The sequence below is a fragment of the Pimephales promelas genome, chromosome 16 (genome assembly GCF_988280905.1).
Source record: "Pimephales promelas chromosome 16, fPimPro1.hap1.1, whole genome shotgun sequence".
NCBI lineage: Eukaryota > Metazoa > Chordata > Actinopteri > Cypriniformes > Leuciscidae > Pimephales > Pimephales promelas.
The window spans coordinates 13,101,606-13,116,731 of NC_142784.1; the positions used below are offsets into that span (position 1 = coordinate 13,101,606).

Below are 15,126 nucleotides of genomic sequence, written 5' to 3' on the forward strand. Positions count from 1 at the left end.
AAAAAAATAAATAAAAAAACACAAAAAACTATAACCCATACTTGTTTACAAAGGAAAATAAATAACACTTAATAAAACAACTTTGACTTAAGCAAAAACACATAGGCCTGGTTTCACAGACATAAGGTTAAGATTAAGCCAGGATTAGGCTTTAGTTCAATTAGGACATTATAGGCGCTTTTATAAATGTGCCTAAAAAAAATCATTACTGATGTACATCTTGATACAAAACTGTCATGATTCCTGTCGTTCCACTTGTATTGTGTATACTTTTGTCATTTCCTGTCTTGTGGTGATTATTGTAGTCCTATGTAGTTTTTCATGTTGATTAGTCTCCCCAGGTGTGACTTGTTTCCTCATTTCCTAGTTAAGCTTGTTTGCCCCTGTGTATTTATAGCCCTTGTGTTTCACCTCTTACTTTGTCAGTTATGGTTGCTTTGTTTCCTCGTGGTTTTGGTCCTCTGTTCTGATTAGTTTGTGTTTATTTTCATTTCATTAAGAGATACTGCATTTAGATCCTCACATTTGCCTTCGTTCCTCTGCACGTACCAAAAACAATGGCAGTGGCATATTTTAAGATGACAGTGCATGTTGCTTTCAGTTAAAACAGCTCAAATGCATTTTAGTCTGGGACTAGTTTTATCCCTTAATTATCGCTAGACAGCACGTCAATGTTGTAACGTGTTATTCATAAAAATCAGAATAAAAAATAATCTACTGTGTCATTTAGTCCATTATCCGAACTGTTGTACATCTAAACTACTGATGAAATTCTAGGCCACGTAAGGCACACGGCTATTTTGATAACAATAACTTCATATTAGCTGTAGCAAAGCGTTTGATTGGATCTGTTTAGTGCAAGATGAGTCATCAATATTGTAGCTCTGTTTGTCCTAAGGTAAACTATTTGGAGAAGACAATCGCATATCCTACGTTTCCTCAGAGAGCAGGCGAGTTATAAACCAAAAGCCATTTAACTCTTATTTTGATTAAGTATATTTGGTAGGCTATGTTTAAATCCGAACTATCTTTTTTATTCAGATTCTTTTACACCTTCGAGTTTACTATATCTTAGCCTATGACTGATCTGTCACTGAAATTCTTTATAATTGATTGTACTTTCGGGAAAATTAATTGCAAAAAGGATTCGGGATTTTAAAACGCACTGCTCGCAGTGCAATGACTGAAAGTTCAGTGGCGCTGCGGCTCAGCTTTAGGACCTGGGGAGGCAGAGCGCAGAGACAGCGCGTGGACAGATCTGCTTTACCGCACACGCACCGCATCAGCTGCGCGTGAGAGCGCGGCAAAAAGACACTATCCACCGGTACACTCCGGTGCTCGACTCGCTCTTTTTCCCTGTGAGGCTGAACTGCCATAAACTAAAGCTCACCTTGTTTCCCACGGCATCTAAATACATCCCAGCCGCTGAGCATCCTTTGGAAAGTTACGCACGGCTCATTGGAGAGATGGAAGAGTAGTTGCACTTCTGTTCTTGGAATTATCAAGCACCGTCTGTGATCAGGAAAGTGGGTAAGATATTCTCTTTTCATTATTGCGTTTTAAAGCTGTGTGCACCAAAGTCTCTCAGTCAACCAGCAGAAGTCCTGTATTTTGTGGGATTTTCCGAAAACAAGTTTTTTACAAAGTGTCCAATTCAGCCCAAAGGGCTTTGTGCATGGACGAACTTCCTATTGGCTACGCATTGCATGTAACAGAGACATTCTGGGCGAAAAATGATATTTAATAGAAGCTTGTGTAGTGCTAATACCTGGCTGATGGATTCATACTGGATTCAAGACTGTTCTGAGTACAAGTTTATTGAATTGATTCCCAATGTTTTATGGGAAATATTGCATGCAATAATTTGATCCAGTTAAATGTGATTTATATATACCCAGAGACAGTAGTGATTCTGTTTCGTCTTATAGCATTTACAGTGAAAGTGAACCACAGTCTCTTTGGCCCTGAGATGAGATTTTTGCTTAGACTTGCATTGAGCAGAATGGACAGGGTGGACTGCTGAAACAGCGAACAATCACACAGCTTATTGGCGATCAGCCTTTTAACCCCCATGTTCTGTAATTTTTCCACATCTTTCCCTCTAAACTAATTAAACCCCAACAGACAGACGTAATTGAAGCTTTAGCTTGCAGTTTCACAGCATGGACTTTTCAGAATAGCGATTCTGGAAAATGCTTGTTATTTGGGCTTTAATCAATTTGAATCCATTCGAAAACTCATTGCAATTTTGGTCTCTGTGGAAGTAAAATATTTAACTGCATTTTAAATAATAAATTATGTTCCTAAATCTTAAAATGATTAGTGTTAACCTGATATATACATTTGTTCAGATTTTTTAAACAGCACATTGGACACTCAAAAAAGGAGCTGACTCTGGTGCTGAAAGCACGAGAAAGCCTGATTTGAGATTGAAAACTTGTTAATAGTCAGTCCCTATCAAGTTATAAGTTCACAATCTTACATGTCAACCTATTTTCGAGCTTTTAAAAGGGGCTTGGGGTCAGACAGAGCATGAGAACAGTCCTCATTGTGTGGAAGTGAGAGTTGTCCCCTGCTGAAAGTTTCAAAGAACAGCCAGGTGTGCTCGGAATACATAAATGTATTTTTAACGGGTGCCGTCCTTCATAAATGTATGAAATGGAGAATACTTCCATGAATTAATCATCTCTCTCAACGTGCTGCGTTTGTTTAATCCAGTGATTCTAATACAGTCTTTTGTACTGTGCTGTGCTATGCCCAAGAGAAATCAACCCTTGTGGTTTTTCAATATTTCAAATTACAAAAATGCACGACCTGGTACAGTTCATTGTATATGTAATCAAGCCTCAATTAAAATCGATGGCGAGAACGAGGCGACGTTAAGCTTTGCGGTTTGAGAGTCTTTTCTAATCACAGTGAATGAAAAGCATCTTCATCGAACATCAACATTCATTTTCTTTTTAAGGGTATAAAACAATCCATGCTTTCAGAAAAAGGAAAAAAAGTGGAACAGATGCCACCAAAGTGATTGTAAAGCCTCTCATGACATTTTCACGTGTGTGCATGTGTGAACCATGCAAGACATATGGTCTCTAAGGTATTTGGGCTGTCAATTTGATCTCATTTAGCATTGTTATGCAGCCAGGTGCTGTAATTTAAAATTCAACGTTCCAACACACTCTTCATTTGATGATAAAGTACTTTTTGGTGGCCTTTTTGGTGCCTCTCTAGGGGTCCTTTGGCAGCCCTGTAAAGTGTGACTAGTTTTAAGTCCTATGAATTGTATTACTCATGGGTTTCGATTAAAAACTGAATTTGAGGGAAGCAGGTGGACCAGTGGTCTGTAAAAACTCTATTTCTTGCTTGAATCTGGGCTCTTTAGGTGGCTGGACCCATGCGTGACCTCCGTAATGTCATGTGATTCACCTCAGTGAGTTCTCCGCTGGCATGCCAATTTCTAGACAGCGTTGCTCGATAGACAGTTCTGGACCAGAGCCAAAGTCGCTAGATTGCCATCTCTTCTTCTATCTCATTTTTATTTCTCTTTCTACTGTGTGCAAGTCCTGACAGGAAATGCGTGACGGAACAGACTTTGCTTGGCTGGTTGTGTTTGGAAATATAATTTTGTAATCTGACATACACTATGTGACCAAAAGAATGTGGACACCCCTTTATAATTGACCGATTTCATCTTGGTCCTTTAGTTCTAGATACATCTCAAGGCTATATATGCAAAAGCCACTCTGATGAAAATGTATTGGCCAATATTGTTTCTGTACAAGCTATCCTTGAATTTTGTTTTGTACTAAAATCTTCAAAAAGCTTGTTGTCAGGTTTTTAATGCTTTTTTTGAAGAGACTCTTATGCCTGGATCAGATTACACAATTTTTTTTTTGTCTGTTACGATAGTCACTGTCAGATTACGCGATTTTTTTTGTCTGTTACGATAGTCACTGTCAGATTACGTGATTTTTTTTGTCTGTTACGATAGTCAGTCAGATTACGCGTTTTTTTTGTCTGTTACGATAGTCACTGTCAGATTACGTGATTTTTTTTTGTCTGTTACGATAGTCACTGTCAGATTACGCAATTTTTTTGTCTGTTACGATAGTCACTGTCAGATTACGCAATGTTTTTTGTCTGTTATGATAGTCACTGTCGGATTACGCAATTTTTTTGTCTTTTACGATAGTCACTGTCAGATTACGTGATTTTTTTTGTCTGTTACGATAGTCACTGTCAGATTACGCAATTTTTTTGTCTGTTACGATAGTCACTGTCAGATAACGTAATTTTTTTTGTCTTTTACGATAGTCACTGTCAGATTACGTGATTTTTTTTTGTCTGTTACGATAGTCACTGTCAGATTACGCAATGTTTTTTGTCTGTTATGATAGTCACTGTCGGATTACGCAATTTTTTTTGTCTTTTACGATAGTCACTGTCAGATTACATGATTTTTTTTTTGTCTGTTACGATAGTCACTGTCAGATTACGCAATTTTTTTGTCTGTTACGATAGTCACTGTCAGATTACGCAATGTTTTTTGTCTGTTATGATAGTCACTGTCGGATTACGCAATTTTTTTGTCTTTTACGATAGTCACTGTCAGATTACGCAATTTTTTTGTCTGTTACGATAGTCTCTGTCAGATAACGTAATTTTTTTGTCTTTTACGATAGTCAGTCAGATTACGCGTTTTTTTTGTCTGTTACGATAGTCACTGTCAGATTACGCGATTTTTTTTGTCTGTTACGATAGTCACTGTCAGATTACGTGATTTTTTTTTTGTCTGTTACGATAGTCACTGTCAGATTACGCAATGTTTTTTGTCTGTTATGATAGTCACTGTCGGATTACGCAATTTTTTTTGTCTTTTACGATAGTCACTGTCAGATTACGTGATTTTTTTTTTTGTCTGTTACGATAGTCACTGTCAGATTACGCAATTTTTTTGTCTGTTACGATAGTCACTGTCAGATTACGCAATGTTTTTTGTCTGTTATGATAGTCACTGTCGGATTACGCAATTTTTTTGTCTTTTACGATAGTCACTGTCAGATTACGTGATTTTTTTTTGTCTGTTACGATAGTCACTGTCAGATTACGCATTTTTTTTGTCTGTTACGATAGTCACTGTCAGATAACGTAATTTTTTTTGTCTTTTACGATAGTCACCGTCAGATTACGCAATTTTTTTTTGTCTGTTATGATAGTCACTGTCAGATTACGCGTTTTTTTGTCTGGTACGATAGTCACTGTCAGATTACGCAATTTTTTTGTCTGTTACGATAGTCACTGTCAGATTACGCAATGTTTTTTGTCTGTTATGATAGTCACTGTCGGATTACGCAATTTTTTTGTCTTTTACGATAGTCACTGTCAGATTACGTGATTTTTTTTGTCTGTTACTATAGTCACTGTCAGATTACATGATTTTTTTTTCTGTTACGATAGTCACTGTCAGATTACGTGATTTTTTTGTTTTGTCTGATTTACGGCAATTTGTCAGCTTAATAAATTGGTGAAAAAGTTCTGTATTGGTTCTATGTATTAATAAAGTCATAATACAATGGTTGAAACAGGTGAAAATGCTCTGATGTACAGTAAGACATCTGCTGACAGAGTTAGATGTCTGCTGAGAGAGCCAAATTACAAGGTTTTTGCTGACACAATTACTCCACACTGTTGACTAGCAAGCTTGGCTTGTGACACAGGAGTCCAAAATCACAATTGTCTTTGTAGTGAAAAGAAATATCAAATTGGACTGAGGTTTTAGCGAAATACCAAGTGGATGAAGAAATTAGTCTAAAGTTAATGTCTGGCAAATGATATCACATGTAGATGAAGATAAAAGATCTAAAACGTCATTGCATGTGCCAGTGGAAAAAGTAATCGGGCCGTTTTACTGCAATCTGTTGCATTTCATGTGTAAAAGTGGCGAATTATAGAGAATTCTAGATAATTGTGTGCTTTCTTTCTTTGTTGAAAATGTCCATAAAGAAATCATTTACTCGTTGCATACACATATTCTTCGCTGGAAACCAAATTATCCTCTGATTGATGAAAACTGCTATTTTTTTGTAAATCTCACGTCCATAGCATGTGGTTTACGCTCGTACGTAGCTGGTTTGAGGATCAGAGGTTGGAAAGCAAGAGGTGGTTCTTGAGCGAAGGAGTGTGAACATGAATTGTATCTTCGTTCAACACCTGTCTGCTCTTGCATCTACACCCACACGGCCGCCATGCCCCTTGCCGCTTCCGATCCGTTTTTGTTGCCCTTTTCTTGGATAAACGCGCACAATCCAGAGAGGAACGCAACTCCAGCCCTCACGGCAAATCTGGAGCTTATCACTGAAATTGGATTTTAGCTAGCTTGCTGCAGCCAATGGGGACGTGCTGATACAGTCTGGCCCTGGACCGTGGGGGTTAAATATCTAACACTGTCTGAGGATTTAGAATTGGAAATGGAAATTTAGCAGTTCCACAAAAGCGGTGCACACTGTATGGTCTGTTCTCAGGAAATGACTGGTTATCAGTGGACTTATCGTTGAACAACTGCAGACCTGAATAGCCTATGGCTGTTAATAAATCTCTCTCTCTCTCTTTCTCTGCTCTTCACTCGCTCTCTGTCTTTGGGGAATTGTGAAGATAGATTATTTGTTGCGCATGTGGATGTGATCAGATGTCCTCTGGGTAGGTTTGCTTGAATTGTTTCCTGTCTTGTAGTGCTGTCCGTAGGCAGCCCCGTGTGTGTGTGTGTGTGTGTGTGTTTGTGACAGATGTCAGAGACCTGGTTCCGTGACCCTTGTGTAAGTGTGTAATCTGGTGGGAAGACCTGACAGGTCGTAGCCCTCACCCTGACGTAGAGAAGAGCCACACATTATATCAATACCTTAAACAAACTAACAGACCGTCACCTCAGTGTTCAATGTGAGAAATGAGCAGGTAGTTGTAGTTAAATAATACAAGACTACACATTCTCATACTTTCCCTGACCCTAGTAACTATTTCACCAAAAATATTTATTCAGTCTCATGTCATTCTCAATGTTCACATACACTACAGTTAAAAACATTTGGGGTCGGTAAGGTTTTTTAATCGGTAAGTGTCTTATTCTCACCGAGGCTGCATTTATTTAAAGGGTTAGTTCACCAAAAAATGAAAATTATGTCATTAATTACTCACGCCCATGCTGTACCAACCCCGTAAGACCTTCGTTTATCTTCGGAACACAAATGAAGATATTTTTGATTAAATTTGAGAGCTGCATAACTACCACATAGGCTCCTAAGGGAATGACACTTGACGGCCCAGAAAGTCAATGAAGAAAATGTTTAAATATTCCAGGTGACTACAGTGGCTCAACTATAAGTTTATCAAGCGACGTGAATACTTTTTGTGCGAAAAAACAAACAAAAATAACGACTTTATTCGACTATTCCTTTTCTTCCTTGTTGGCCTGAAACGAGACTTCAAGAGATTTCCACGACGCATGCACGAGAATTGCGATCTCCTTCAACTACTTCAGTTCAGTTCTCGCGCATGCGTCGTGAAAATCTATGGAAGTCTTGTTTCAGGCCAACAAGGAAGAAAAGGAATAGTCGAATTAAGTCGTTATTTTTGTTTGTTTTTTCGCACAAAAAGTAGTCTCGTCGCTTGATAAACTTATAGTTGAGCCACTGTAGTCACATGGGATATTTAAACATGTTCTTCATTGACTTTCTGGGCCGTCAAGAGCCAGTCACTTAGGCAGTCTATGTGGTAGTTATACAGCTCTCAAATTTAATCAAAAATATCTTCATTTGTGTTCCGAAGATGAACGAAGGTCTTACGGGGTTGGTACAGCATGGGGGTGAGTAATTAATGACTTAATTTTCATTTTTGGGTGAACTAACCCTTTAACCAAAAATGTAGTAAAAACTGTAATGTTTTCTTAACACAGAAAAGTCTCTTGGAGCGATGCCCTAAACTCAACAGGAAGTCGGCCATTTCTAATTTTACCGCCATTTTTTGGATGATTTACTCATTACGTACTTTAACGAACTACTCCTAGGGATTTAGTTGGATCGACTTCATTTCTGCTGTGCCTTCTAAAGGCATTGACAATGGGCGATTTTTCGTCGATGGGCGTGTCCGAGGCGTCGACGATTCGCCATGAAACAGGAAGTTGTAGTAACTTGGCTGTAAATGCCCAGATCTGCACGAAATTGTGTTAGAAATGTTTTTTCTTAATTTTTTTTCATTTTCATCATAATTCCAGTCCTCAGTGTCACATGATCCTTCAGAAATCATTCTAATACGATGATTTGATGCTCAAGAAACATTTCTTATCATTATCAATGTTGAAAACAGTTCTTCTTAATATTTTTAATGGGAACCGTGATCTTTTTTTCTTTTTTTTTGATGAATAAAAAGTTAAAAGAACAGAATTGAATTTGAATGTAAGTCTTTACTGCTCCATTTGACTAATTTAATGCATCCTTGATGAATAAAATATTTCTTTCAACCTTTGAATGACAGTGTAGATCTTTTCCAGACAGATGGTTCGTCAGTGAATGCAAAAAGAGAATGCATAGAGAAGGCCAAAGAGAACTATAAAGTGTTTTCCTTCGCAATTCATGAATTAAATACAGTTTATTAGGCAGGTTTGACATGATGTCTGGTCACATGACACATAAGAACCAAAAATGCTTAACATAACTAAAGTCAAATATGTAACTCCTATTACTTTAGTAGTCCATTTCAGAGATTTGAGAGAGATGAAGGTCATCAGAATAGAGCAACTTAAGTCTCAGAAAGCTATTATTTGACTTAGTGCACAAGTCGTAAGGCCCACATCTATGGTTTGTTTTGGATTATTTATTCCTTTTTTGAGCATACTCAAATAGTAAATCATGACAGTAGCAATGACAAAGTCATCGGTTTCGATTCCAAGTCAATGTATACAAAATTATTTCCTGTAAAAGCCAAATGCATGCATGTACATTTTGGCAGACACAGTCACTATGAAGTGTAATTGTATAGAAAATAGCTTTCAATAGCAGCTTACATGTTTGGAATGGCATCGGGGGAAATAAATAATGACAGGATTGTAATTATTGGGTGAATTATTCCTTTAACCTCAACACTAAAGCATTGTAGAAATTAACATTTTTGAATATCACATTATGAAATGCAATGCAATTAAAGGAATAATTAATTCATTCAGAGGAATGAATTTAATGAATGCTCATTATGTTTTTTAATAGTTCATAACATATATTCAACACATATCGTTTGAATCCTCTAGGCTGACATATCCTAGTCATTATCCGCTTGTATTTTATTGTAGCCTTTGGCGAGGCCCACAGCATCACCGTGAGAGATGTGACTGCAAAGTCATCACACTAAGCATTGAGAATATCATAACAGCATCAGCGGACACCATACAAACAGCAACGATTCAGAAAAATAAGTCCCCGTTTGTATCCTCAGCAGTGTGGTGTTTCATAATTTAGCAGGTTTTAATGTCATAAAACAGCTTGGGGCTCAGCAGGGGGTGTGGGAGATAATTGGGGTGTTTTTCATCTTCACTGGTTCTTAAATGTGCTTTTTAAGTCAGGACTTTTCCTGTGGCCCATGTGAAGTACAGCCAGCGCTTCTTATGTCAGTCTCTGGAGGGGAAGGGAAGGGGGTCACTTCAGTAGGTGCTTTTCTCTTCCGACAGTCAGGCACAGATTGAAAGAAGCCACTCATTCTGACAGGCATTAAAAAATGTCAGTTTTACCATAAAAATGGGGATTTTCAGTTACGGACTAGTTATGCGTGATGATGTTGAATGTTGCGAATGTGATTATAATTGCAAACTGATTTTTTTTTATTATTGGAATATGTTCCTTGAGGTTCACTTATAATGTTGATACTTTTTTATTACCCCAAAAACCATCAAAAAGTGAACGTTCTTTTACTCTTCCATTAGTCCTGTTGTCAGCAGACTCAAGTGTGTGGAGTATGTCAGAAACTGAACATGCATCTGTATACTGTATCCGGTGTAGACAGCATCAGTGATTATAATGGGTTCTATTCAGGGTTTGAAATGAACTTTGTCAATCACCGGCCAATTTGGCTACTACATCTTTAAGTTACCGGCCATTCAAAACTTCTACTATAGCCCCAAAAAAAGAGAAGAAATAAACCAGATTAAAGCAGCACTACGTAAGAATTTTTACCTTAAATTAATGTTTTTAAAATCGTTTCAGTGGTTCATCAAGTCGTGACATCGTCAAATGCACACGGCCCTTTATTATGCAAGATGGCCAGATTGGGTTGTATTTCTGTAGTCCGAATGAGACCTAAGAAAACTACAAATTTGACTTGCTTTACGGCAAGCGTTACAATTGCGATAGGTGGAGCGTACTCGACAGTAGACTACAACTACACTTTCATGAAATCATGCATCATACTCTACCTTGTCTGTGGCCATTGTTGATTCCAAAGCCGGTGCTGGATAAACAGAGGTGTGCGTGCGTGCGACAGTAGGATGCGGTAGGCTTATTATTTATAACAGCGGTAATGGACAATTCCACTTCTAACCTGTAGGGTGACAGCAGAGGAAAAGTTACTTGGTGTTGCTTTAAATAAGTCACATCTTATAATTTGGATTTCATACTTTCTTATTCAAACAAAATCCTGTCATCAGCCCTTCCTTTTTCATCCTCATCCTTATCATCCTTGACAGATCAATACAGTACAAAGAACATCAAAAAACGTAGGATGTTGGAAAATAACAATGTCTTTTCTGTTAATCAAATGCTTTTTAATCTTCGCTATTGCTTCAATGCAAATGACTAAGCACGTTTTGTTATTTGTTGTTGCGTAGTGATGTTCATGTTCAAGTAAGCCACATATGCGCTGTATTTAATATATCATGATGACTCACGAGTTGAGTATTTGTGCTAAATCTGCACAGATTCGGCTTACACGAACCCAAGCAAAATGCGTAAACATAATAAGTAACACGCCAAATTGGCTAGTGATTTGACTGCGTTACCCGCCACAGTTGAGATTTACTCGTATTTGGTGTTAATTTCAAACCCTGGTTCTATTTGCTCTCGGCGCGATGCGACACTCGCATCAGCTGTATGCAAGTGTCCGCTGTTAAGCGACTGAACGCCTGTGGGCGGGGCCTATGATTCGAAGATTCATTGATGTCTTACTCTGGAGGCAGTCGTATGTGAATGTGTTTGCCCGTGTGAGGTCACAAGTCATCCAATCCCCAAAAAAAAGCAATTTTTGGAGCTTGATTAAATAAATGTTTTGTTTATAATGAGGAGGACGTTTTAGGGGCTCTTTACATGAAACTGTTTACACGTATTAAATTGCAATACGTGAATTGACAAAAACGTTAATCTGTGAAAACGGTGACGTCATGCACATGTGAATTATGTGTTTATGCTTCTTTTTCAAATGAAAGGATTAATGACAGTAAGAAATAAGGGAAACATCATCATAAGTGGTTCAACACATTTTGTCATTATTAAAAATGAGTGGTTCCTTACAAAAGACTCAAGGATGATATATGTTTTCGAAGCCTTTGTTTTCAAAGGTTTTGACATTATCTAAAAGGAAGTAAAAAGGGACTTTATATTAGAGGAGAACATTCTAAAATTAGGATTACAGTGAATGTTTCTGGCTTTGTGAAGATGAAATTTACCCATGAAGACAAAGTAATAATACAGAATTATGAAGTTTAACGCCCCTTAGAAATGAGTGAAAGGCTATGTGCAAAGTGACATCGCCAACTTACATACAGAAAACAGCATTTTTAGTCATTTTCACAGATCAGTGTGTACGGGGTTCGTTTTGATAACGTTGTAAAGAAAAAAAAAACTTTTCTGTTTTTAGCACATCGTTGACATGTAAACCTACCCTCAACCTATTAACTTGCCGGATGTTTTAATGGTACAAAAATCTCCTATATGTCAAAATATCGTGACAAATCCTTTAATGTGGTTGCTAGCATGTTCTGGGTGGTTGCTAGGTGGTTTATTGCAGGACCACCCCCAAGTCTCTCTATATGACTTGGGACCCTGCCTAAATGCAAATTTATTTGATGTTGTTCACTGGTTTTAGTAAATTAATAGTGGAATTCATATTCACAACTCAAACAGAGTTTGACAAAAAAGGATTTGTCTCATGGCTGCTTCTTGCAGAACAGCTTAAATGTTGTTTGTACTGCTATGAGCAAAATGAGTGCGAACTCCTTTGTCCATGTGTGCGCCGCCTGAAGTGGTTCGTACTTCACGCCACAGTTAATGTGTCAAACAGGGCTAGACAGCATTTGTGTGTGCATTCAGAATTGAATTGAGAATGCTTTAAATTCCAGTTCAGTTCCTGAATTTGAACTCAGATAGCAGAATTGTGTTTGAATGTAAAGAAGCAGAATAAAAAAAAAATGGAAATTCAAAGAAATGCAACTGTAATTTTTAACTGTCATTTTATTAGCTTGAAGAAACCATATTTGAAACTTTAAAATGGCCTCACAGACAGAAAGACAGATATACAGATACACAGATACACAGATACACAGATACACAGATAGATAGATAGATAGATAGATAGATAGATAGATAGATAGATAGATAGATAGATAGATAGATAGATAGATAGATAGATAGATAGATAGATAGATAGATAGATAGATAGATAGATATATTGATATATTGATAGACTGACAGACAGACATATATATATATATATAGATATAGATATATAGATATAGATTTATATCTGTCTGTCTATATATATATATATATAGATATATAGATATATAGACATAAATAGACAGAGACAGACAGACAGATAGATGGATAGATAGATAGATAGATATATTGATATATTGATAGACTGACAGACAGACATATATATATATAGATATAGAATTATATATATAGATTTATATCTGTCTGTCTATATATATATATATATATATATATATATATAGATATACTGTATAGACATAAATAGACAGAGACAGACAGACAGATAGATGGATAGATAGATAGATAGATATATTGATATATTGATAGACTGACAGACAGACATATATATATATATATATATATATAGATATAGATATATAGATATAGATTTATATCTGTCTGTCTATATATATATATATATATATATATATATATATAGATAGATAGATAGATAGATAGATAGATAGATAGATAGATAGATAGACATAAATAGACAGAGACAGACAGACAGATAGATAGATAGATAGATAGATAGATAGATAGATAGATAGATAGATAGATAGATAGACTGACAGACAGACATATATATAGATATAGATATAGATATATAGATATAGATTTATATCTGTCTGTCTATATATATACATAAATAGACAGACAGACAGACAGACAGACAGACAGACAGAGAGAATGATATTGGCAGTCCCATAATTTCCAGCCATCCATACCCAAATTTCTCCCCATGACATTTTTTTGTTTGCCAGACTTTTTCTCTTTGGCTTAGAGTAAATATTTGCTCATCAACTTTGCCTTTCTTCTAATTAATGGAGAACGCAACGAACACCCAGCCAACTGGCGCTCATGAATGTCCTAACTGCTGCAATAACAATCAACTGTCATAAAAGCAATGCACCGAACATTAACTCCGAATTATTATGACAAACACTGTTTTCCAAATCCTAACTAGCCTCGCTGCCAGTAGGAAACACTTCGGTTAGTCAATGTGCCAGTTAGTAGTGCAAATGACATAGCGGTCTAGTTCTGGGATTTTTTCCCCCCCCTAGTTTGTTGGCATGGAAACTAGTTTCTACAAAGGCTTCAAACATTGCATACTGGGTTTTTGTGGTCACTTGCTTCTTTATTACTCACTTGAAAGTTTTGGGTTGGATATCTGTTCACCAATGACTCAGTTCGGGCTCTGGCTGCCAATTGGATCTCTATGTAAATTTCTGCTCCCAAATCTTATCAAAACTCTGTTGGGCTGCATGCTGCCAGGTTGGCGTTTTTAAAATTAGACTTGCGGTGATGCTTCAGCTTTAAGACACACATGCGCAGTCACATGCTAACACGGCCACGGCAGTGAATCACAGATTTATTTGAGACAATAGAGTTTGATGTGACAGGTGTACTGTGCAAACCCGTAAGTCATCCATCAAATCCAAACCAGTCAATGCAACCCTTTCGTCAAGGTCAGCAATATTTAAAGCACATCCAGCAGTCGGAGGAGAACATTATTTAGCTGTTGAGTTTAACAGGTAACACATTGAAGTACTTCCTTACCTTGCATAGAATTGTCCTTAATTGTCCTTTTTGTAATATTCTAGCAAATCATTCGAAATGTTTGATTAAAAAATAAATATGTGTGAATTTTGTGTATGGACTCATCCAAAGTCCACAAACATCCATATATGTTGGGACAGAATACCAAATAAAGTTGACATGAAAAGGTTTTTATGGAGAATACTTGATCCTGATTGGTCAAACGCAACATTCTTTTTTTAATCAGCAAGTTTAATCAAAATCAAAAGTAACTGTAAAGACATTTATAATGTTACAAAAGATTTCTGTTTCAAGTAAACTTTTCTTAAAAAAGGCATTATGTTTTCCACAACAATAATAACCAGCAAAACTTTTTTTCAAACGATTAATCGTGATTAATCGCATCCAAAATAAAAGTTTGTGTTTACATAATGTATGTGGGTGCACTTATTTTATAAGTGTATAATTATTTTGTATATATATAAATACACACACATGCATGTATATTTAAGAAAAAAATATTATTTATAGGCCTATATAAAATATTTCTATTTATATATAATATAAATTATATATAAATATATATACAGTATATTCATGAAAATATTTCTTAAATATATACACTGTAAAAAATATTGATGGTTTAACTTAAAAAAGTAAGTAACCTGGTTGCCTTAATTTTAAGTTGATTGAACTGGAAAAAGTGAGTTAATACAATGAAGTAGATTAATTTAACAATCAGAAACTCAAAATAATAAGTTATCTCAACTAAATAAATTATTATAAAGTTGATTTGACAAAAGAAAATATGTTGTGATAACAAATCCTGGAAATTATTTTTTAC

At 36.3% G+C, this 15,126-nt stretch overlaps 1 protein-coding gene across 4 annotated transcripts in view; it reads left to right on the forward strand.

The window, feature by feature from the left end:
- Positions 1 to 1,242: 1,242 nt before the first annotated feature.
- The window catches only part of robo1 (roundabout, axon guidance receptor, homolog 1 (Drosophila)), a 323,011-nt gene continuing 309,127 nt past the window's right edge, over positions 1,243 to 15,126 (forward strand). The window contains exon 1 of one of the 4 annotated variants that reach the window (XM_089121017.1): positions 1,243 to 1,530. The gene's annotated coding sequence lies outside the window, so the exon portion shown is untranslated. The remainder of the gene's footprint in view (positions 1,531 to 15,126) is intronic. The other 3 variants (XM_089121015.1, XM_089121013.1, XM_089121014.1) reach the window with 3 other exon arrangements.